Source organism: Sinohyriopsis cumingii, chromosome 1, assembly GCF_028554795.1.
Source record: "Sinohyriopsis cumingii isolate HCF-2022 chromosome 1, ASM2855479v2, whole genome shotgun sequence".
Taxonomy (NCBI): domain Eukaryota; kingdom Metazoa; phylum Mollusca; class Bivalvia; order Unionida; family Unionidae; genus Sinohyriopsis; species Sinohyriopsis cumingii.
This window is the reverse complement of record NC_142961.1, coordinates 56,630,892-56,654,088: the sequence shown is the minus strand read 5'-3', so window position 1 is coordinate 56,654,088 and position 23,197 is coordinate 56,630,892. Positions and strand designations below refer to the sequence as shown.

The window sequence follows — 23,197 nt, the reverse complement described above, 5'->3', positions numbered from 1 at the left end:
GGGAGTGGAGTGCGGCTGGACCAGACCAAAATCAAACCCAACAGACAATAATCCCGCCAGTAAAGACCAAAATAATAAAAACAATGGGTAAGAAGGCTAAGGACAAAGACAAAGACACAGACGAAGAAACTTCAAAGGAACAAACAGACAACGACAATGAAACGGATACGGAAAATGACAATGACAATGAAACAAACAACGACAATGGAACGGATATGGAAAACGACAACGACAACGAATAAAAAATGCACAACTCACAAACAACAGAAAATAACAACCCATCAAATGAGGCTCTGGAGGCAACCCAGAGCCCCATAAAAAAAACTAAACTAAAAAAAATATATCGTAACTAGAATATAAGGACAATCAGTTTACATAAAGTGATGCGGCACCTGGGAAGTGAAGCAAAAATGGAAGAACCAAACTTCCGAATCGCTACTATCAACAGCAACGGGATAGACAATGCGGAAGCAGAAAAAATAACCAAAGAAACAAACTTTGACGTAATATTGAAACAAGAAACGCAAAATGGAATTACACCGGAGCTAAATTTCTAACTGAAGACAAACTAAATGCAATAGTTACAAGTAATGCTTATATTAGTAATGATATCAGGGGAGGAGTAGCAACGATAATCAAAAATAAACCGGGGTTAAGCTGGGAAAGGATAGAGGAGGGAGAGTTTTTCAAAGTTCGCTTAATACATGTAAAAATGTTAAACTGGCATATAATAAATGTGTATATGCCAGCAAACAGAACTTAAAAACTAAATTTTATCGAAAATTTAACAAACTATCAACAACTCAGTTAAATGGAAAATTTAATAATGGGGGAGATTTCAACTGGGGTGGGGACGAAATTGACAGAACGACTGACTTAACAACTAGCGACAAAATATACAGGACCGAAATGATAAACTTATTGAATAAATATCAATTACATGACATTCACAGAGAACTCAACATATTAGGAAGAGAATTCACTTTCAATTACAAACAAACCCAAGCTAGCAGAATCGACAAATTTTATGGAAATTTCTACGATCCTTCAACCTATATCAACGCAGCCATAACTGATACCAAGCTATCAGATCACTATATGGTCACAATGGATCTAAGAGTCAGGAAAAGGATAAAATGGGGGACAGGAGTATGGAAACTGAACAACAAAATCTTAAATGAAAATGAATATATAGAATTAATAAAAAAAAGAAATTGAAACTTTCCAAAATGAAGAAACTATAAACATAATAAACGAGTGGGATATATTAAAAAATAGAATAAAAAGAATTTCGATCCAATTTCAAACAAAATATGAACTCAAATCAACCCTAAAATAGACGATAAACGAGGACGAAAAAAAGCAACTGACAGACAAAAAAATAAATAATCGAAGAAGACGAGAATCAAGGGAGAATAATAAGGGCGGGAAAATTTACAGAATTATACAATAAAGCAAATAGTCTATATAAACGTGAAGAATTTAGAAAAGGGGGCGAAAAAACTCTAAATAAAAAAAAATAAACAATGTAATTTACACGAAAAAGGAAGAAATTTTGAACAATATATTTAGCTACTACAAAGAACTCTACACTACACAGAACATAGACTCCATCACAATCGACAGCTATCTAAACAATGTTGATTGTATGACGATATCATCAGAACATAGAGACATATGTGATGATGTCATCTCGGATGAAGAAATAAATAAGAATATAGCTTCACTAACTAAGAAAAAATCACCAAGGAAAGATGGACTCACCGTAGAATTATATAAAAAATTCCATGGTGAACTAACGCCGATCCTCAACGCCTTATTTAACAATATATTTTTAAGCAAAAAACACATGTCTAAATCGATGAGGGAATGGATTATTACAATCATATATAAAGGGAAAGGAGAAAAAGATGAAATAAAGAACTGGAGACCTATATCGCTTTTAAATACAGACTACAAAATTTTAAGTAAAATACTAACAAACAGGGTAAAGGGTAGGATAAACAAAATAATCAATGTAAACCAAACTTGTGGGGGAAAAGGGAGGGATATACAAAATAACATTCTAAATATCAAAACCGTTATAGACCTTATAAATGAAACAGGCACCATGGTACTCTTCGACCAAGAAAAAGCTTTTGACCGATTAGAACATAACTATATAGAGAAGGTTTTAGAAAAATTTGGCTTCGGACCGAATTTCCGAAAATGGACCGAAATCCTATACACAGGGATAACTTCATGTGTACAGGTAAATAGAAAATGTACGAAAGAATTTGAAATACAACGATCAGTGAGTCAAGGATGTCCACTGTCGATGCTATTATATGTAATGGCAATAGAAATCCTAAGCCACAAGATAAGAAATAACCCAGATATACAAGGCATACAAATACCTAACCTAAAAAAAGAATTAAAAATGCTCCAACATGCAGACGATTGCACTAACTTTATAAGGGAGGGAAGATGTTACAAATACTTAAAAGAAGAATTTGAAAAATTCGGTAAAGCGTCGGGCTCACAAATTAATCACGATAAGACGGAAATCTTAAAAAATAGGAAACTGGAGGGGCAACCATCGTGGGCTTCCTCCCCCCCCCCCACCTACTGATAGATACGGTAAAAGCTCAAGGGGTGCACTTGGGGAAAAAAGAAAAAAATAGAAAACTACAATCAAATTATGAAAAAAAATAAAGGGAAATTTGGATATCTGGGCCATGGCGCCACTATGCATTATGGAGCGAGCCCAAGTGGCAAAGACATATTTATATTCAAATATAAACTATATAATTAAATCAATAGACGTAGATAACAAAATTTTAAATAAGATAGACAGAGAGATAATAGACTATGTCTGGAATTTTAAAATGCATCACATAAAAAAGAAACGTTATATAGAGACAAAAATAGAGGGGGCTTGGGTTTGCCAAGCCCTCTACTACTAAAACTAACAAATATAATTAATAGATTTTAAAAAATACAACCAGACCCAGCCACAGCATGGGAAGCACTATACATTTACTGGTTCGGCTTCACTCTGAGAAACAGACTAGAAATATATAAAAATAATAAATTAACCAAAAAATTAGAAGTACGATGAAAATTCAAATATATTAAAGAAATACTTTTAAAGTACAGGGATAAAACGGAACTATGGAAATTAGAAGTAAGCGAAAGTTATGCATGGATTAGAGAAGAAGTAACGAAATATATAAAGTGTAGAGTAGAGCAGGAAAACTGGGGGATAAACTGGACCAAAACTTGGAAAAACTGGGAATAAATAAGATGTTTAAAAACACAAAGTATCATTTTTAAGTATTTACACAACGCCTGGCTTACAGGTGAAGAAGCAATAAAACGTCGTATGATTAGGGAAATGCCGAAATGTCCGCAATGTAAAAAGGCCGATTTCACCAAACTACATACGATGGCCCAATGCGACAAAAACAAAAATAATAGGATCAGGGTAATAATGGAAATTTGTAAGAAATACAAGTATCATAGAAATAATATTTTATATTTAGATGTGGATTATGATAACAAAACTGTTTTATAAATAATAGACTACATAATAACAACTATGATATCCTGCGGACAAGTGATTAAGTTTTTTAAATAAGAAAACCAAACAGAAAATAAACACCATATCTACGATCTCGGGGGGTGGGGGGTGGGGGAGGCGGTGGAGGGTTTCGGTAGTACCGATAGCGGTAACGCAGATGCAAGCCGAACCCTGCCCCAACGCGCGACTAATATTTCCCTGCGGATAAAACATACTTTCAACCCCAACTTAAAAATACCTTCAACCCAAACTTATACAAGAAAAACGATTTGATTCTTTTTTTTTTTTTTTTTTTTTTTTTTTTGATTTGACGTTTTTTGTTAGTAGGGGATACAGGGAACCTCTACGTGGGATAAGTATGTTGCATAGACGTCGCAGGGCTAAGTCACAAGGCGCTACGCGAAGTGAACAGGCCTGCGAAATAGTGACAGAAAAACCCACGCAGAGGATATGGACAAACATAACAGAAACATGGGGAAATAGTAACATTTAAAGAAGAACAAGTCTATCAATACTAACTTAACTAACACATAAATACAAGTTATAACTTTTGGAACTTTCAATTACACTTTCAATAAAGGAGAGAGCTACAATCCGCTAAAGGCGAAACATTCAGAAAATAAAGGAAAATGCGGAACCTTTATCGAACAAGCCTCTCATTCAATAAAAGTAGAGAGAAAACGACACACATGAACACTCACTCAAAACAATAAGTTTCTTTTATAAAAACAAATATCACACCGTTTTCTCTACCAAATTTCGAAAACTCGGTCTAAATATTTAATGAAATAAATATCCTATGAATGCAAGAGGGACAACTGGAGAAATTCGACAATAAAGGCCGTCCCAACATATAAACATATAGCACACATACACAGAGCATATACATATAGCATACACGGGACATAGGGATCTCTGGCAAAGATCACCAAACACATAAGGGAAGGAATTTCGACATCGGGGATACAACTCAGTGTCGCATGAACAACCCTTTAGATAACTCTAGGAATTAAATACCCCATCAAAAATTCAATAACATTTTTGATCAAAATTTTACTATAAATAATACAAACATACACACCTTCGGGGGAGACAGAAACACAAAACAACCTTTTCTTTTTGGGGGGAAATGGGAGGGAGGGCATCTGTCTAGTGCCCCCCCCCCCCAAAAAAAAAATATAAAAAATAAGATGTCCGAGAGAGGCAAGAGGGCAAGGAACTCGGCAAGCCAGCCATAGATGTCGTGCACTCCCAAGAACGCCAGCTCGTACTTAGTCAAATTTAGTCTAGTTGTACTAATGGACAATAAAAAATGCCAATAATGTGCTAGCCACCTGTGCAATTGGGTCAAATCAAAACAAGTTGTAAAATTTTCCTACGTCCTAACAATCATAAAAATTCTAGTACATAGTCTACGTTGTAGATGCCCTACAAATTTGTAATAACTAATATGTCTGAGCGACATATAACAAGTTTGGTCTCTGTTAGGTCATAACCGATTTGAATTTTGACCGGTGGATTGAAGGATCAAGTTAGTGTACATACCGCCATGTCGGCCTATTCTGCGCGTCGGGTAATTCTGTGCAACGATACGTCATTTCTGTAAACATTTGACCACGTGCTATTTTGGGAGAAAATCCATTTTGTATCCAGAAAGAAGAATCGTACATTAATTAAGAAAAGTGATATTCATAAAGTGTAAAAAAAATATCCTACATCTAGACTCGAAATGCACATAAAAATGTGATTTTTAAATGGCAACGTGAAGACCCACTCCATGACCTTCTTAAACTTGTAACCCAGAAAAATCGATTTACTATGCATCTTTTAGAATCATACAAATAAATACATTATATAAAAGATGGAAATGCGTACCTTAAAACAAAACTGTATTTTAATCCAAGTTTCCAATTTTGCAAAAAGTTGTCTCACACGTACAAAATCGTCTGCTACCCAACGTGTCTACTTGCCGCTAGAACATAAATTCTCAACAAGTTCCCCGGCGTATAGTCTGTTTCTAAATTTTGTAGCAATTTTTTCCCATGAACAAGACGTTTTAAACACATTACATCCTATTCAATGTTGCTTGTCTTCCACGTAATAGCTTATTTTTCATAAAATGTTGAACTTTACTAACTTTTTTTTACAAGATCGGTTTACTTTGCTTAATATCTCTTGCCATTTATTGGCATTTTTACGTTCAATTATATAAAACTAGCTATAAACCTGACCTAATTACTCGACTGAACTGCTGACAGAAACAGTCCAAAGTAATATATTTCATTTCTATAGCAAGATGGATAAACATTACATCTTTTCAAAGCTATGCGCAGAATAGGCCGCATATCGCGAGTCAGGAAAACGGGGGGTGGGGGTGGGGTGGGGTGGTATCCCCTGTGTCCAATATTAATATTATTTAGAACTGAATATTCTGGTGACAATTGCATCTTTTCAAATGGTAAGCATTGTTGTATTTTAGTTTTGTCAATCGCTTGAATTCGGTATGCGTTTTGCTTCAATATTGGAAACGAAAACCTTCGGTGCGCAGAAATGACCAACAGCAGTGTAGTAGTTTTATCGAAACGGGATACCAAGCCAAAATGGTTCCCTGGATAAGAGGCAATATTGGTAGCCCTTAGAAGGGCTTTTTAAGCAGAAGTTCCCCGTTTTTCTTTACATTTCTCCATAGTCCTTTTTCCGCTCAGGTAATTTCGGGGAAATGGTAGCGGTGTACCGTAAAATTGTAGTTAGATAAGCTTTTATTATAGATCCTATGTAATACTAAACTCTCTAGATACCCGTCACGAAAATAAAATTTAACTAGATACATTTAGTAATATTTACAGCCATGAATAAAATTTAAAATCATATACCAGGAGTTACCAAAATATAGATATACATATCAATATATTTATAAAAGTGGTTTGAGGTAGGTTTGTGGTGTTTGCGGTAAATACATGGACCGGAAATGACCGAGGTAGTCCTAATGTCAACTTCCTTTTTGGAGTAGGTTTAGGCCAACTTTTCGAAGTGAAAGTGAAGTAAGTTTATATTCTCTAATTTAGCAATCTTTATTCAAGTCGGATGTTATTATATGTACAGTCTACTGAATTACACGAAGGATATTCATAAAATCTATTGGCCTAATTTACTATGCTTATGCGGTACATTATTAATTTGACTAATTTACCCTTTCTACGCAGTCATAGGGTTGTTTAGATCTGATTTTAATCAGATTGAGAGATAAACAAAACGGCATAATTTAGACGAAATACATACATGTTAAAGAAAGTAATGGAGCAAGAAATTCAGCACAATGAGCATAAAATGTTGATTATCGGTTGTGTTTAATAAAAATAAAGTTTTGTACTGTTTGGTTGTTGTAATTCATCCATTCACGTAAATATGATGCAGTACAGCAATGGAACACCACTTGAATATACAAGTAATGTTGATTATACCATGGTAGCAAATAAAAATTGATTTATTGATAAATGCATGCCTGCATATATGTACGTATCCAGTTAGGAGTAATTATTTTTGCATTTTTCTAAGTTATGATTTATAAGCTATTTTCATTAATGTGACTGAGGAAATATATAGTAATGTAAACAAATGTACAGAATAAAAATATTACGTTTCCTTCAGAGGGCCAGGTTTTTGAATGAGGGCTCTGCTTTTGTGAGTCCCACCTTCTTTTAAAACTTATCATGGGAATTACTTGTGTGATTATTGCTTTTGATTAAGAGAAAGAGCGTATTTCCACGTTCTAGATAGATAAAATTGAAAATACTTTTTATAAAACTGTTATTAAATGTGCTTATTATATTTATTGTTATCAATGTTATTGTGCTTGTGTTACAGCACATGCCTTCGACTCACAGAATAGACAGTACAAGTCCTGTATTTGTTATAAGAAATTGGGTTTTATTGTGCACAAAGTTGGCAAATGGAGAAAAATAAATTTCTTTTGTTTTGTTACACCCTGCAAAAAAATATATTTACTACAACTATAAATAATACCACCATCAGTGCATTGTTGTTCAGCATGTATACATTGATTCTGTTTACAATACATTCAATACGAATGATTTACTACACCACATATTTATTAATTATCCATCTAGAGAGATAGTGGACCAAATAAACCTAAACACAACAATCAGTATGTAGAGCAAAAGTAGACAGACAGACAGACAGACAAGCATATGGACAGAATGATAGGCTCATAAAAAAACATGCAGGCTGTATTTGTATTTGTATTTTTTAACATAGCTTTTACAATTTTTCAGTCATATTGTTACGATGTCTGCAGTGTGACAGTTTATAATGATGTCTAGCACTCGGGCATCATGCCACAGACATGTAGCATGATGTCCCACCCAGTCACATTATCCTGACACCAGGCCGACCATTCCTAACACTAACCTCTTAATGCTGAGCTCTAAGTGAGGTAGCTGTTAGTACCATTTTTGTAAGTCTTTGTTATGACACGGCCGGGGATCGAACCCATGACCTCTCGCATTCGAGGCAGATGCTCTAACCACTAGGCCACTGGAGTGGTGCGAACATGCATGTTGATAAGCTATTACAGATACTAAAATACAACAACATACATTCCAGAGAAATATAGAGAGTACATATAAAATGAACTGTTACATGATCCTTATTATAAATCTATTTACCTTCTCATATGGGACAAAGGTCAAGTCACATTTTTCTTCAAGCACAAGAATCACCAGGCACTTTTTGTTACTGCAGTGCCATGACCAGCACCCTTCAGAAGCTCCAATGGAATGACCACCACTAATATGCTGTTCATACTATATTGTTTATACAGACAAGTAGCAGCAAACTAACCAATCAGAAAGTTATTTACCACTTGTCGTGCAACAGAACAACCCAGCATGAAGAACAATCAGGGTAGCTTCGTTGCTCAGTAAACAAAACTTGAACAGGTAATCCTGGTTCAAGGTTGCCTAAATGGCTAAATATGTGTAAAATGAGAACACAATAATTGCAACTGATGACTTTATTTCACTCATCAATAACCATTATTTACATAAATTAATAAAATTCCTACTTCTGCCTAATTAAAATATGAATATATAAAATTATAAAATATATGCTTCTGCTTCACACTTCCCTCGACACATTTAACCATTTAGCTACTACAGCTGTGCAGTTTCACTACTGCTGAGTGCTATCATATCAGTTACTGAGACTACTGAGGCTGGTTCATACACTGAATACTAGAGCATCATCAAGGCTGACTACAGAAACTGACAATGAAAACATGGTTACATTTATATTTATTATTTCATTAAAAATAGGAAACTGGAGGGGAAACCACCCCGGTTTACCACTGCACTTGATTAAGGAAAAGGTCAAAGCCCTAGGAATAATTTTTGGGAAAAACAAAGAAAGAGAAAACTGCAAAAATATAACTAAAAAAATTAAAGATAATATTGAAATCTGGGCACTAAGGCTATCGTGCATAATGGAGCATGCACAAGTAGCAAAAACATACATGTATTCAAATATGAATTATATAGTAAATTCTGTAGATATAGAAAATAAAATTCTAGATAGAATAGATAAGGAAATTATATATGGAACTTTAAGACACATTACGTTAAAAAATCAACCCTATAAAGGGCCAAAACAAGAGGAGGCTTGGCCCTACAAAGCCGAATTCTAAAAAAATAGGCCAACATCATAAATAAATTTCAAAAGATTCTCAGTACAACCAAATAGCCTATGGGAAGCTTTATATATATATATATATTGGTATGGCTTCACCCTATGAAATAAGCAGATATTTACAGGAATAATAATCTATGCAAAAAATTAGAGGTACCTAGACATTTTAGATACATGAAAGAACTATTATGCAAATTTAGAGACAAGAAGGAATTATGGGAAAAAGACACAGATAAAACATATGATTGTATCAGGTAAAATGAGACTAAAAATGTAAGGAACAAAGTTGAGGAGGAAAATATCAGCGTACTCTGGGATAGAGTGTGGAGGCACTGGGCCAGCATCAGCTCTTTAAAAATCCAAAGTTTAATTTTTTAATACCTACATAATGCTTGGTTAACAGGGGAGGCTGCTTTAAGAAGAAAAATGATTAAAACTATAATTAAATATCCTATGTGCAAAATAGCAAACTTTACTAAATATTATGCAGTCACGTAATGTGAAAAAAGGAAAGATGACAGGATAAAATTAATTATGGAAATCTGCAAAAACAGAGATATCAGAGGAACCACATTCTATATTTGGATGGGAATTTTGACAAAAAGACAGTAATTAAGATAACCAATTATGTTATAAAAACTGTGATGGCCTGTGGACAGGTAATAACAATTAAGAAATAAGTGAACATAGGCCATCATGAACCACAGCGATAAATTATCTGGAATCCCAAATTAAAGGACTGTTTAAAGTCATTATAATTTCCTTTGATGTCTCTTAAAAGAAATTACAAAGCAACGTAAATAACTATATATAAGAAGGAATAAGCTACCAACCAGGGAACAGGGGTGGGAGAGGGGCCTTGGTAAAATGCTTATTAGGGGCATTAATGCAAATGCGGCCTGAGACCTTGATCCCACCCCGGTTCCCTGGGAGGTGGTAACCCTATAAATAAATAAATTTAATGTACTGTTAAACATTTAATCTATTTGGTTTTCAAACCTAAATATAAAACTTTACAAACAACTGTTAACAAATATTCTCCTTCCTTTTTAAAGAGGGATGGGACAGGGTATCTGTATGGGGAAAGTAAGAGGTAATGACGTCATGGGGCTATGTCACATGGTGCTACGCAAAGTGGACAGGCCCGTAAAAGAGCCTAAAAAAAAAAAAACATATGGAACACTAGCACACATGCAAACACAAACACAGCATGGGGTTTAGGCATTAGAATCTAGTACTCCTTCTGTACTCTCTCTAAGAACTATACAGCTCCTGTACTGTATAGTCAAATTTAAATCCTTTTGGAGATTTTGGCCAATAATCTAAAAAAAAGATGGGGCCAAACTTGAATCGGGAGAAAAACAAAGAAATAAAAAATGTATCAACCCTCACTCGAGTACAGCCCACCTCACTTTAAGAAATAAATCATGTGAGAAGTGACACACATAACAATGCACATAAAACAATAGGACTTTTTTTTGTTAATCATGCATAGTACACCGCTGACTTGCCAAAATTCAAAATTATAAATAAAGTAAATCTAATAATATAAAAGAAATGATACTAAAGGAAATGGGAAATTTGACTAGTATTGCTGAAACAAAACGAAAACTATATATATCACTCATACAATATAGCAAATACACACATACATTGTAGTAAACACGGGACTTAGGAGACCTCTAGCAAAGGTAAATAAAAAGGTCTAGGGGAGAGAATTCGAGTAAGGTGAAGGAAACTTGACTGGGATGAACAACCCTATAGAAAACTCTAGGGAAACCATAAATACCTCATCAAAAATGTAATCGTATAAATTTTTGACTGAAGTCCTTTTTAAAAAAAAAAAACACGTTTGGGTGACACACACATTAAACACTTTTTTGCCTCATAAAACTGAATTAGTAACATCTGTTTTTATGGGTGGTTTTTGAGGGTGAAAATGGAATTGTGATGAAAATGGCATAAATGGCAAGAAAAGGAATTGAAAATTCCATTTGACTGGTGATATTTGTGTATCAGTACCTAAAGCTTGTGTAAATTCACCTTGATAACAGTTCAAAACTGCAGTCCCATGCTACATGTATTTAAATCACTGTACATGTACCAAGATTAATTCATATTTTTTACAGAGCTCATGTTACATCTTATTTCTTAAGGCCAACTCTTAAGGCATTTAATACAGTTTCATAATTAACACTTATTTTTAATTTGTTTTTCTGGTTTTCGCTTTTTCATTATTTCTCTGTTTTATTTAATGATGGTAAGTTACATTTATATATACAGTACAGTATAATGCCAAGTGTTTATTCATGTAAGCTTTTTTGGTAGTAATAGAGATGCTATTGTATTTGCTGAGAAAACTACACAACAACCTAAATGATCATTCCTGGGACTGAAACTAACTGTTGATGATTTTATTGTTGTGGTTTACTTTTTGGTTTTAGTTCTGTTGTAGGGGTAAAATACATATAAATTTACAAGTACATTTATGATATTTGAACTTAAAATTCTTACTGAAAAATATTTTCTTTTTTTTGTGATATTATAAATGGCTAATAATTCATTATTAAAATTGCGAGCATGTGCATTTTCATTTCCCCTCGTTTCTATCCCTTCGACAGTGAGAGACTCCCTAGTTCATGCCAGAGACTCAGAAACAGGCTGTGGACTTCTGAGTTCCATGAGTGAGGAGCCCAGTAGTCCCATCTTGAAACTCTGATGAAAATACTGTTCCATTTTTGTTCTTGTATATTACTGTATTTTATCTCCATTACTGTACAAAATGTAATGTCATTCTTCTTTATTTAGAACCACATATAAATGGTATAATTAATGAATCCAGAGATTTTGTGTAAATAAAAGATAATTTATTATCAGTGGTTATATTTGATTTAACTTCAGTTACTGAAACTTTGGATTAGAATAGTGTATTCAAATTAGATAATTTTAATAGATAGTAGTATAATATGGATTGTGATGCTACTATTCATTATGTATGTTGATTGGCACAGCTTGACACTGATCAAGATATACAGACAGGGCCGATAAGAGGTGGGAGCAACCAGGAATATATCCCTAGGGCCTGGGCCCATAAAGGGGCCCAGGATAAACAACACTTTATAATTTTATAAAAGAAAAATTTTGTTTGACCAAGAACTAGGAGAGGCCCTGGTATTTCTTACCCCAGGGCTCGTGATTGCTCTCTGTGACCCTGTATACTGAAGCCCTATTTCCACTCTGAGGATAAATGATAGAGACAAATGTACCAATCTGGATAGTATATTTCATTGATCTCTTTGATACATTTGCACCAAACCCCTGTGATTGGTAGATGATCAATGATTAGTCACTCGATCCTGAACCCATGCTCTATTCGTCACTTGCACAGTTGCAGCTTATTCTAGTCATAATGTTACAGAGTAATGGATAAAGTTGAACAAAATGACATTTTTTATTCTTATTTTGAACTATGTAGGGGCTACAGGTAATGAATCATGAGACTCTGTGTAAATAATAATAATAATGAAGACTTTGTATAGGGGCTGATCTTTAGAATCTCTAAGCGCTTTACAACATTAGACAACACCTATAACATAAAAAACATACATAATGATATGATTACAAAAAACAAACACCATGCAGTTAGAAAACTTAAAACATGCTGAAAATATTTAAGGTAGGAAACATTATTAGGTCTTTAAGTTTGTTCTTGCAGTCGAAATAAGCGAGTTTTAAGAGCACTCTTGAATGGGGGATCAGTTTGATCTGTCTTTATGTATAAATTCAGTGGGCAATTCATTCCTGGTATGCAAAAGAACTTTGTCCTTATGACTTCGTTTTCATCACGGGAATAATGAGTATGCGATTGTCAGAAGAGGAGTGTAAGTAAAAAATAGTTCAGTTATTAAGATGTTAATATTTAATCTTATTTCTCTGACTGCAGGATTAGGATTTGGATTACTTATTTTCTCAGAAATTGTGAGTATTAAAATCATTATGACTTTAACCTGTTGAAAGACAAGATAAAACTATGTCATTGATGAAATGTGACCTGGTGCTCACGATTTGCATTGCTAGTCACATGAGTACACAAATCTAACAACCCACATTTTCAAATGTTGTAGAGAAGAAGAAAAAAATATTAAATGAAAGTCATATACTGGTTGTAATAAAATACAAAAACAAAAGAACACAAAATTCTTCATATTTATATATTCCGAGAACAACTTCTGGAGTTTTGTTGTATCATGTGACTACTATGTTGATATGTGCTCTCTGCTTGATAAATCAGACTGGCCATATTGCTGGTTTTTGCAAAAAGTATCTGACATTCATTTAATAGAATTGAATTTCTGTACAACAGCATTATAAAGGAGTCTGATGTTGATAACACTTGACTATTGGACTTCCGATGTCGTTATTTGAAATTTGTGAAGTCATGTGACTAAATGGTGGATTTTTAACAAGATCATCTTAAGGAGATTAGGTTGTTTGAAAAATCTTGTTTGGGATTTTATTGGCACAGATAAATTCAGGGTTAACCTCGTTTTGTTACAAGACAAGATTCTATTCTAATTATTTGCATTTATTGTTTTTTTTAATATACTGTAATAGGAGATGTTACTCTTTATGAGATGCTGCTGTTGTTGTTGCTGTGGGGGTTTAACGCAATTTTTCAGCACACCATAGGCTATACATGGCGGCCAGTAATAATGGTGGAGGAAGAACCCAAGTAAACCCTGGAAAGAACCACCGACCCATGAGAAGCTACCAGCAAGCTTTCTCACATACCCACACTGGTTGAATCTGAGACTCGAACCGGCACAGATAGAGGTGAGATGGCAGTGATCCATAACGGAGAGTGCTTTAGACCACTCTGCCACTCGGGGCCCCATGAGATGCATATACATACATACATGCATGCATGCATGCATACATACATACATACATACATACATACATATATATAGTTCTTTAGAATTAAAGGTTTGAAAGGAAACAAAACATAATTTATGTTTATTATGTTGCTCCCACTTAGCAACATAATGCAGCAAAATAAAGTTAGAATTTTTATTCTGTACATTGAAATGACTTTAAATGCCAATACATAGAAATATAATCAAACTTGTTTCATGTGATAGATTTTGTGGTTTTGTCAGTGCCAGATTAAACCTTATGGAGGCCTTTATGCAGTCAAAATCTTGGGGTGCCCCTCGCAAATTATCTACTAATACATTTTTAATTTTACCAACCAACAATTTTAATAAACCAATTTTATTACACAAAACAAATATTAACAATTATTAATGTTATAAAACAAATTAACATTTTATGTTTTTTAAAAAAAATTGTTAAATACTATTAAACAAACGTTGCGGGGCCCCTAAAAGGGGTGGGGCCCATAGGCCTGTGCCTACTCTTCCTTTTGGTAATCTGGCACTGGGTTTTGTACATGATCATCTTTTTTTACTTCAATGTTTTTGGAGAGTCTTGAAAGAGAAACATCTTTAGATTTAGAAAATGCATGTTTTATAATCTAAAATGTTCTTTAATTCCGTTTAGTAATGGTCATATGTGAACCTTGAAAAAAGTAATTTCATCTTGGAAAAACCCTGGAAGTGACCTGGAAATTTTTTGTAATCTAAAATGTTCTTAAGTTCCATTCAGTAATTTCATCCTGGAAATGACCTGGAAATTTATCTTTAGAAAAGCGTGGGAACCATGTACTCATTAGATCTGGACTGCAGTAAAATTGTGCAAATTCTATGTTTTTACAGATCTCCTTGGCCATTAATAATGGTTCATTGGCCAAAACCCTTATACAGTATGATAGCCTCAACCAACATTTGATGTCTGCCAACAAAGGAGGTGGGGGTACTAATATTTGGCAGCCACTGAACCCAAAACAGTGACAGAAGATCTAAGGGAAAGTCATAGCAGAGTTGGTAAGAGGTAAGGCTGAAAGTACTTCTTGGCTTTGGGTGGTTTAAATAGGGAATTTTTTACAGAGGGGTTGGCAAGAGGGACACATGGTATCATATCCTTTTTCTTGAATGAAGGAGAAATTTCTGCAACCAAAGAAGCATATTTTGGTGACCAAAGTAGATACTGTCAATGAAGAAATTTAGAATTTAAGCATTTTGCAAGTAAAATTGGACAAAAGAACATCCATTGATATACACACACCTCTGTAAACGTATGGGTAGAATGAGCCTTGTGTTCTTGTTTTTCTTCCACCGAATCTTGTTAGTGCAATTAGTCCTGCAGGCTTTTTGGATTGCTATGAATCTCGGTAAATATTATGGTCATCACCTGAAGATATACACATCAAAAAATCACTGTCATATAGCAGTTTTGATAAGAGTTATTGCCCTTTTTTTTTGCTAGCAATCTTATGAATTCCTTTGAGTTTTTGATGGGTTGCTGTGAAACCATAGTATTTATTTAGGTCATTATCTAAAGATTTACATGTCAACAAATCACTTTGCAGCATTGATTTTTTTTGGAGCTATTGACTTTTTTGCTTTTAGCAGGATGTGGCATATATCATAATCTCATAAACAGTAGTCTCATAGATTTCTATAGATCATGAAACTTTGGAAATGTTATTGTCATCATCATCTGAAGATGTGCATATTGACAAGTCACAGTGCTCCAGTTTGTTAAAATTGTTTTGCCTTATTTTGAATCTGAATGCTATGTATGTCAAAACCTAGCAGTGAAGTTTTTGATTGATGACTATAAAACTTGGTATCATCACCATCTGAAGATAATGTTGAATCATTGTTCTCGCACAGCTGTTGGTGCATGACTTTGATATGAGTTTTGCATTGATAAAGTCATATGATTGACCAACATATAATGGAGTGTGTTGTTAGAGTGTGTATATAATTATATATTTCAGTCGATTTCACTACCAGCTAAAACAGTTGCACATTTTATGTTTTAAATTCTTGTGAAAAATGGATACCTCCTTCAAATACACATGAAATTAGCCCCATGTTGGCCTGGCTATGAAGATAAGAGATGGTCTTACCATAGGTCATGATTCTAATTCAGATAGTATGATTTTATACAAAGAAAGAGCTTAAAAACAGTGCGATGTTCAACACTGACTGGAAGACTTCATATCCTTCAGTGGAATTTGCTGGATCATTTGGTAAGTTTTTGATATTGTTAAGTTTTGGTTCAGATCTACTTAATAATCAACATGTGAAATGAAGGGTGACCATGGGGCACTACTGCAGTATGATGTTTTTGTTTTTATATTAGTATCAGTACTTTTAGTTTTGATTATTGTTGTTCTTATTATTTTCTGGAAAAAGTGACAAGGAATGAAAGTTGCATTTTATCCACAAGTTGCTCTTGGATTTACATAGTAAAATAGTTTCATCATTAGATTTTAACTTAAGTGGATGCTGCCCTATTAATTTCTCTTTTCTTTTTCTTCTATCCAGTTAAGAAAAGAGGCAGTGTTTATTTTCCAGTTTTATTTGTTTTGAAAACATGGAAATAAAAAGTGTTGGATTATTCATTCATTTATATCTGAAGTACCGCTCCGGTGGCCTAGTGGTTAGAGCATCCGTCTCAGAAGCAGGAGGTTGTGGGATCGATCCCTGGCCAAGTCATGCCAAAGACTTACAAAAATGGTACTAACAGCTGCCTTGCTTGGCACTCAGCATTAAGAGGTTAGTGTTAGGACTTGTTGGTGTGGTGTCAGGATAATTTGACTGGGTGGGACATCATGGTACATGTCTGCAGCATGATGCCCCAGTGCTGGACATCACTATAAACTGCCACACTGCAGACATCGTAGCAATATGACTGAAAAATTGTTAAAGCTACGTTAAAAATCCTAGTCACAACAACTTATCTGAAGTATATTTCCGACAATGAACAACTAGTTTGCAGTTGAAATGTATTACATAATAAATTAAGTGATTATTTTTTATTTTTTGCAGGGTTTATATCTTGATTGATGTGATTTAGGAAAGTGCAAAAGTTGATGATGTGAAGGTGAAATGGTACAATTTAAGGTAGCTCTTGGTGCATATCAAGGAGCCCATGTCCTTTAGGCATACATTGGAAAACATTGCCATTCTGAATAATATTTTAGCTCTCTGGCATTGCTTCTGTAAATAAATTAAACAGTGATAAACACATTGATGTATTGTCCTTGATGGAATGGAATATGTCAAATCTTAGTTATCCTGTCATGGTTATTTGAAAACACATCTGCTGTCTTCACTCTTGAAGAATTTGTCCATGGTAATTGACATTGGATTCTGGTAATTTTATATCTTTGTACACATAAATTTAATTGAATAAATGTTATGTTCCATTTTTTTTCCAGACTGTGATTGATAATTCTCTGTGATGAACAGAATCATGAGTGTGTTAAGGAACAGGTTGACACAGAGGGTGCAGAATTACCTTTTGACAATTAGTGGAGACAGACTTTGCTTAAAAGACTTCAATTTTAATGTGCCAAGCAGAATATATGGGGAAGTTAGTGAATGAAGGATATCATTTAGTTAAAATCAAAGACAAATGAATTTGACATTAATGCATATTAAAACTTTGGGAAATAACGATTACTTTGCAAATATATGTACTTCTTTTTCATATCAGTAAAATGTAAAAAAAAATCACTTTTTTATGATGATTATGCACATTTCTAAAAACAGTTTTTGATGATAATGTGCTATTGCCCTGATGCTGTAAAACATTTCTGGGTAATATCACTGCACAGTTATAGAAAGTTTGTTTTAATAGCAGTAATACATTTTCTTTCACTATAGCCTTGCTTTCCTTTCTGGATGATAAGTCCTTTTGTCTGGGCTCATTTTTATGGAATGTTCTAGAAATCTAAAACAGATAGAACTCAGAACCTATCTGACTACCATGTCATCAGTTCTTGCAGGATACTGTTCCTTTATTTCCTGGATGCTTGTAACGCTCAGATGTGTTTAATTTGCTCTTGTAAAATTGCCATCATTTATGTTTTGAAATACATTATTTGGCAAATTATTCTAATTTCCATTTAAATTTAGTTATTGTTCTTGCAGTCCTTGATTTTTTTTAATTGTGAATTTAGCTTGCTTGATAATTTAGGGGACTTTATTGCACCTTGTTAATTGGTGGTGCTCTTCTCTGTTCATCCCCTTAACCCTTACCTGTGTTAGGGTAAGTAATTCCTCCTGTGGTTTTTCTTTCAGAGTACTAGCTTTGATAATACAGTTTTCTTTTGAGGAATGTTGAAAAATGTGGGGAAATGCATGCACAAGAAGTCCTCATAGGATTCACATCACACGTTTATTTTCCAGAAAGTGGATCCAAAACGACATTTGACAGTTCTGTCATTTGTGGCCCAATAATGTTTGGGATCTAGTTGAGTATTTGTGAACATATATTTAAGGGAGGAAGAAGTGCCATTCTTCCCCAGTACTTTTTGCTCCCGGGAGAGTATGGGGTCCTTATGTCCTCAATCCTAGGAGTGTAGGGAATTTTCCTCTTCCCAAAGAAGAGTACTATCCCAGTGGGACAGCTTTGTTTTGAGCCCTACAGGACTGGAAATATAACTCTTAGTCCCAGGAGAATATAGGACCAATCATTTCATAATTCCAGTAGCAAATGGGATCTGTCTTCTCACAAAGTCAAGGGATGGAATTCTTCTGAATAGTCACTGAACTCTGTCAGGGTTGGCACTCTTTGATTCCAGGAGCCTCTGGGATCTGTATCTCATTAAGTAGAGAGACATAATGCTCCTGAAAATTGCCGAACACTGTCGGGGTCAATGGCCCAGTGTATATACCACAGACCAGGTATGTTCATGAGAAGTTATGGCAGTGATATTGCACTGGATCGTCTGATGGAAGGGCATCCATCAAATCATCATTGCCTTTATTGGTCACTGGTTACTGGTCACTAGTCAGTGAAGTCCTATCAGTAATGTAGAAGCTGGGATCAGATTGATATCCCCCACTAAGTCCATTCAACTGATCAATACTTTTGGGGATAGCAAGTCTGTGTATACTTGCCCCACTAGGAAAGGGGATGAGATTGACATTACCCTTCTTCCCAATGTTTCCTTTCAACACCTGTGGGATGTGGTGACATTCAGTGCAGAGAAGCAAAGCTTCCTTCTCAATAATGACACCATAGATGCCTATGCCTTAGCTTCCAAGCAGTTGAGATTATGGCAGGTTGTTAATCTACAACTCATGTTGAGCCAGTCAAAATGGATGGGGGGGGGGGGCAGTTATCTTCCACCACATGATTTAGGAGGAGCAAGAAACATTCCCATTCTCCTAAAAAGTCTCTGAGTAAGGGTGGTCTCATCACTTCCTGTGAGCAGTTGTGGGATGTGGATAATCCCTGTTGGAGGAGCGAGAAGTGTTTCCTATCATCCTTAAATGTTGGCTAGTAGAGGCAATCTGACATCTTCCCATGAGGAGTTGTGGGAAGGAAATACTCCTACTCCCCACTCTCCCTCTTGTCAGATAGACTCTGGTTGGGAAGTTCTGTCTGTCTCCTCTCTGGAATGGGAACAGTTGTTGTAGGGTTTAACGCCATTTTTCAGCACACAATAGGCTATACATTGTGGCCAGTATTAATGTTGGAGGAAGAACCCGAGAAAACCAACCCACTAGAAGCTACTGGCAAGCTTTCTCACATACTCACATTAGCCAAATCCGAGACTCAAACCCATGCAGACAGAGGTGAGATGGCAGTGATCCGTAACAGAGAGCGCTTTAGACCACTCGGCCACTCGTGGACCCAGAATGGGAACAGGATGATGACATCTGTTTGGTTTTGGTGGACTTGAATGAGTTAGCCAAAGAACTGGCTGAGATGGTCCTTCCTCCTCTCTTCATGTCCTCTTTCTCCTCCCACCTGTCAGTTTAGGCAGAGGAAGAGATCTAGTGTTTTGATAAGGCAGTAAACAATGTTGACCACCTCCTCAGATCTGTGTTCCAACCACTGCAAAAATATCATGAACAATTCTTGAATTGTCCATGAATTATTCTAGAACACTCTGTGGTGGAGAAGCACAAGATATGGGAGAACCATGCTTACATAAATATACTGCTGCCTCATCCACATGTCACCCATTATACTATTATGGAAATGAGCCTAGGTATTGTACTGTATCCATTGAAAACAAAAAAAGTAGTTGCACTCAATGAGTCGAACATAACAATAACACTTACACAAACTGGGTTCTAATAGAAAATAAATTGGCAGATATGATGGATCTGTGGTTTTCTCTATTTTATTAATGCAGAATTAAGATAAACAATGGGCAGTTTTAAAATTATTCAGCATTTGAAGGGATAAGCATCATGTAAAATATTATGTTTTTGAGTAAAACAAATGTTATATTTGAATTGTGTTATGTATATTTAGTTTATAATGCATGCTTGACCTTTGTTCATGATCGTGGGTAGAATTTTTGTCTACTTGACTTTTTGTCATTTTTTTAAAGATGTTTATCTTTACATGGATTTGAGTTCACGGCCTGACCATGTTTATGAGTTTGGTGTATTCTGGAAGTTATTGCAACAAAGGTCGAGTGGGGATATATTATAAGAAGTTTTTTTAAGCAAAGTCTTCATTCCTGTTTTAAGCTCAGTCTGTGGAATCATTTACTGTTATCTTCAGAAATAATTGGAGAGGAATTATTTATTCAAATTATTCATGTCAATTAGGCAGTGCTTTTTGACATGTTGGACCAAAACACTACTTTGGGATGATTGAGAACTTATTCAAAGACATTCTGATTGTGGTACATCAACATATTGAAGACTACTGGTACATCAGCACCTTTGAGACTTGGTACATAAGCACATTAAAGATTATTGAAATTCATTTGGAACAGGCTATACTTTTGGACTTGTGATAGGATTATTAGGAGTATTTTCAATTTAATTCACAATACAGTGTCTTTTGAATTTTCACTTTTATTTTCTAGGTAAATAAATTATTTGTTGATTTTACTAAACTTGTTGGTTTTGCTTCTTTCTGTTACATAGTTTAAAAACATAGTCATAACAATTGGTCAGATAGGGAATCTATTAAAGAATACATTTTGTTTTATTGTTTCTTTTATAACTTTCTCACAAATTGACACTGGCCCTGCAAAAATCCAAGAAGCATAGTGGTTGATAAATATGCACATTTTGATATTATTGTAGGGATAATTGATATGATGTGATTTAACTGTTTCAAAGTCAGATTGATTAGAATCCACATTTCAAGAAATTTGCTGCTTCATTAGTTTAAAACCTACAAGCAGAATCATTTCAGCACACTAATCCAGACCATCTTTACTCTGTAGACATAACTCTTTGTTTTACAGGCAATTATTTAGTTACTGGTAGTTATTGCAAGCAGCATGTGCATATACTGTATGTTTATGTATATTTATTCTATGGCAATTTACTTTAATTCAGATAAACTTTAGATGTTGATGATATTAGAAATTAGATGGTAGATTAATTGGTTCTAATTAGCAACAGTAATTTGTACATACATATAGTTTTAAAGGGAATTGAGGTTTTATTCTTAAACTTTGATAATCTTTGCCTGGCCTCTAAACATCAATCACATTAATTTTACAATTATATTTTGCTGCAGAGATTGAAAGTGAGTGTGAATGTGATCAGAGATATAGTAATCATTTATGTTAACAAATCAACTTGTAGACTAATTGAGAAATTAGAGGTTTAGGTTAACATAGGAAACACAGTTTTCTACATCTAAAACACTTTAAGATAGAGAAATATGATATCAAGATGTCTTCTGTAAAGCCTTCTAGCTTGATTTATAAGAGGGCAGTGTTAGTTATTGGTGGGATTCTTTTAGCGAAAGGAATGAATAGAACATGTAACCAGAAGCATTTGTTTTTCCCTGTCTCTGATTCCCCATGTAGCCTACAGCCACCTCTAGCTGCAATAATATGATGATCATTATACAGTGTATGTCCCAAGTATCATAGAATTCCATCAATGAAACTTACTTCCTGGAGTTGCAGTCACAAGATTATTCACATGGCTGCATTAATTTGTGAGTTGAAAGGGTAATATCAATATTGAAAGAAAAGTCTTCTATCTTTGGTATCTCTAGCACTTAGTGTATGTATATCATGTTCAGAGAATTACTTCCCAGTTAATAATATCAGAAATTTGTGCTGTAATGTGGGCACAGGTAGCAACTACATATTTGTATAAAGCATCAGTGTTATACAACTGAATATACTTTGAATTCACTTTTATTTATTGGTTACCACATATACTCAGTTATAAGTAGAATTCAGCTGCAAACAACATAGACCATGATCTACCATTGCATAATACACTGGCAGACCAGGATCTGTGTTGTTTGTTACTCCTAACAAATTGCAATAGACCCAGATCTGCCAGTGCATTAAGGATCTGTGCAGTTAGCAGTTGGGTTCAACTTTTATGAATTATATTACCACATTTTGTGAGGTTTAAGACTTAAATTTAAAGACAAATGGACATTGATCCAATTTTGATGTAAACAGTAGTATCCCAGTCACCTTGGATGAATTTATCTGTTGATAAGAATATTTTATTTTGCAAAGAAAAAAAAGGAATTGATGCTCAGGGAAATAAGTGAATTGACAGTAATAGGTTGGTTGTTATATAACTAATAGGTAGATAGGCAGTAAGGTGAGGATGAAGGTTAGTGAGGTAGGTGAGCATAGCTAAGTTTGTACCTATTATCTGTTTGAAATTTTAAGGAGGAATATAAAATATATTTTTCTATGATTCTTTTTTAATTTATAGTATGGCTGACAGTTTCCAGGAGAGAGAATTAGAATTGGGTGAGACCAATCCTGTTGACACAAGCTTGGATAATGCTTTAGACATAGAATGTGATGATTGCTCATTATCCACTTTTTAC

At 34.6% G+C, this 23,197-nt stretch overlaps 1 long non-coding RNA gene across 1 annotated transcript; it reads left to right on the top strand.

The window, feature by feature from the left end:
* The first annotated feature begins 6,549 nt into the window (after positions 1 to 6,549).
* On the top strand, positions 6,550 to 23,197 carry LOC149806912 (uncharacterized). The gene is made up of 3 exons (XR_016413764.1): positions 6,550 to 6,603; positions 15,043 to 15,217; positions 23,080 to 23,197. It is a non-coding gene; the product is annotated as an uncharacterized LOC149806912 (long non-coding RNA).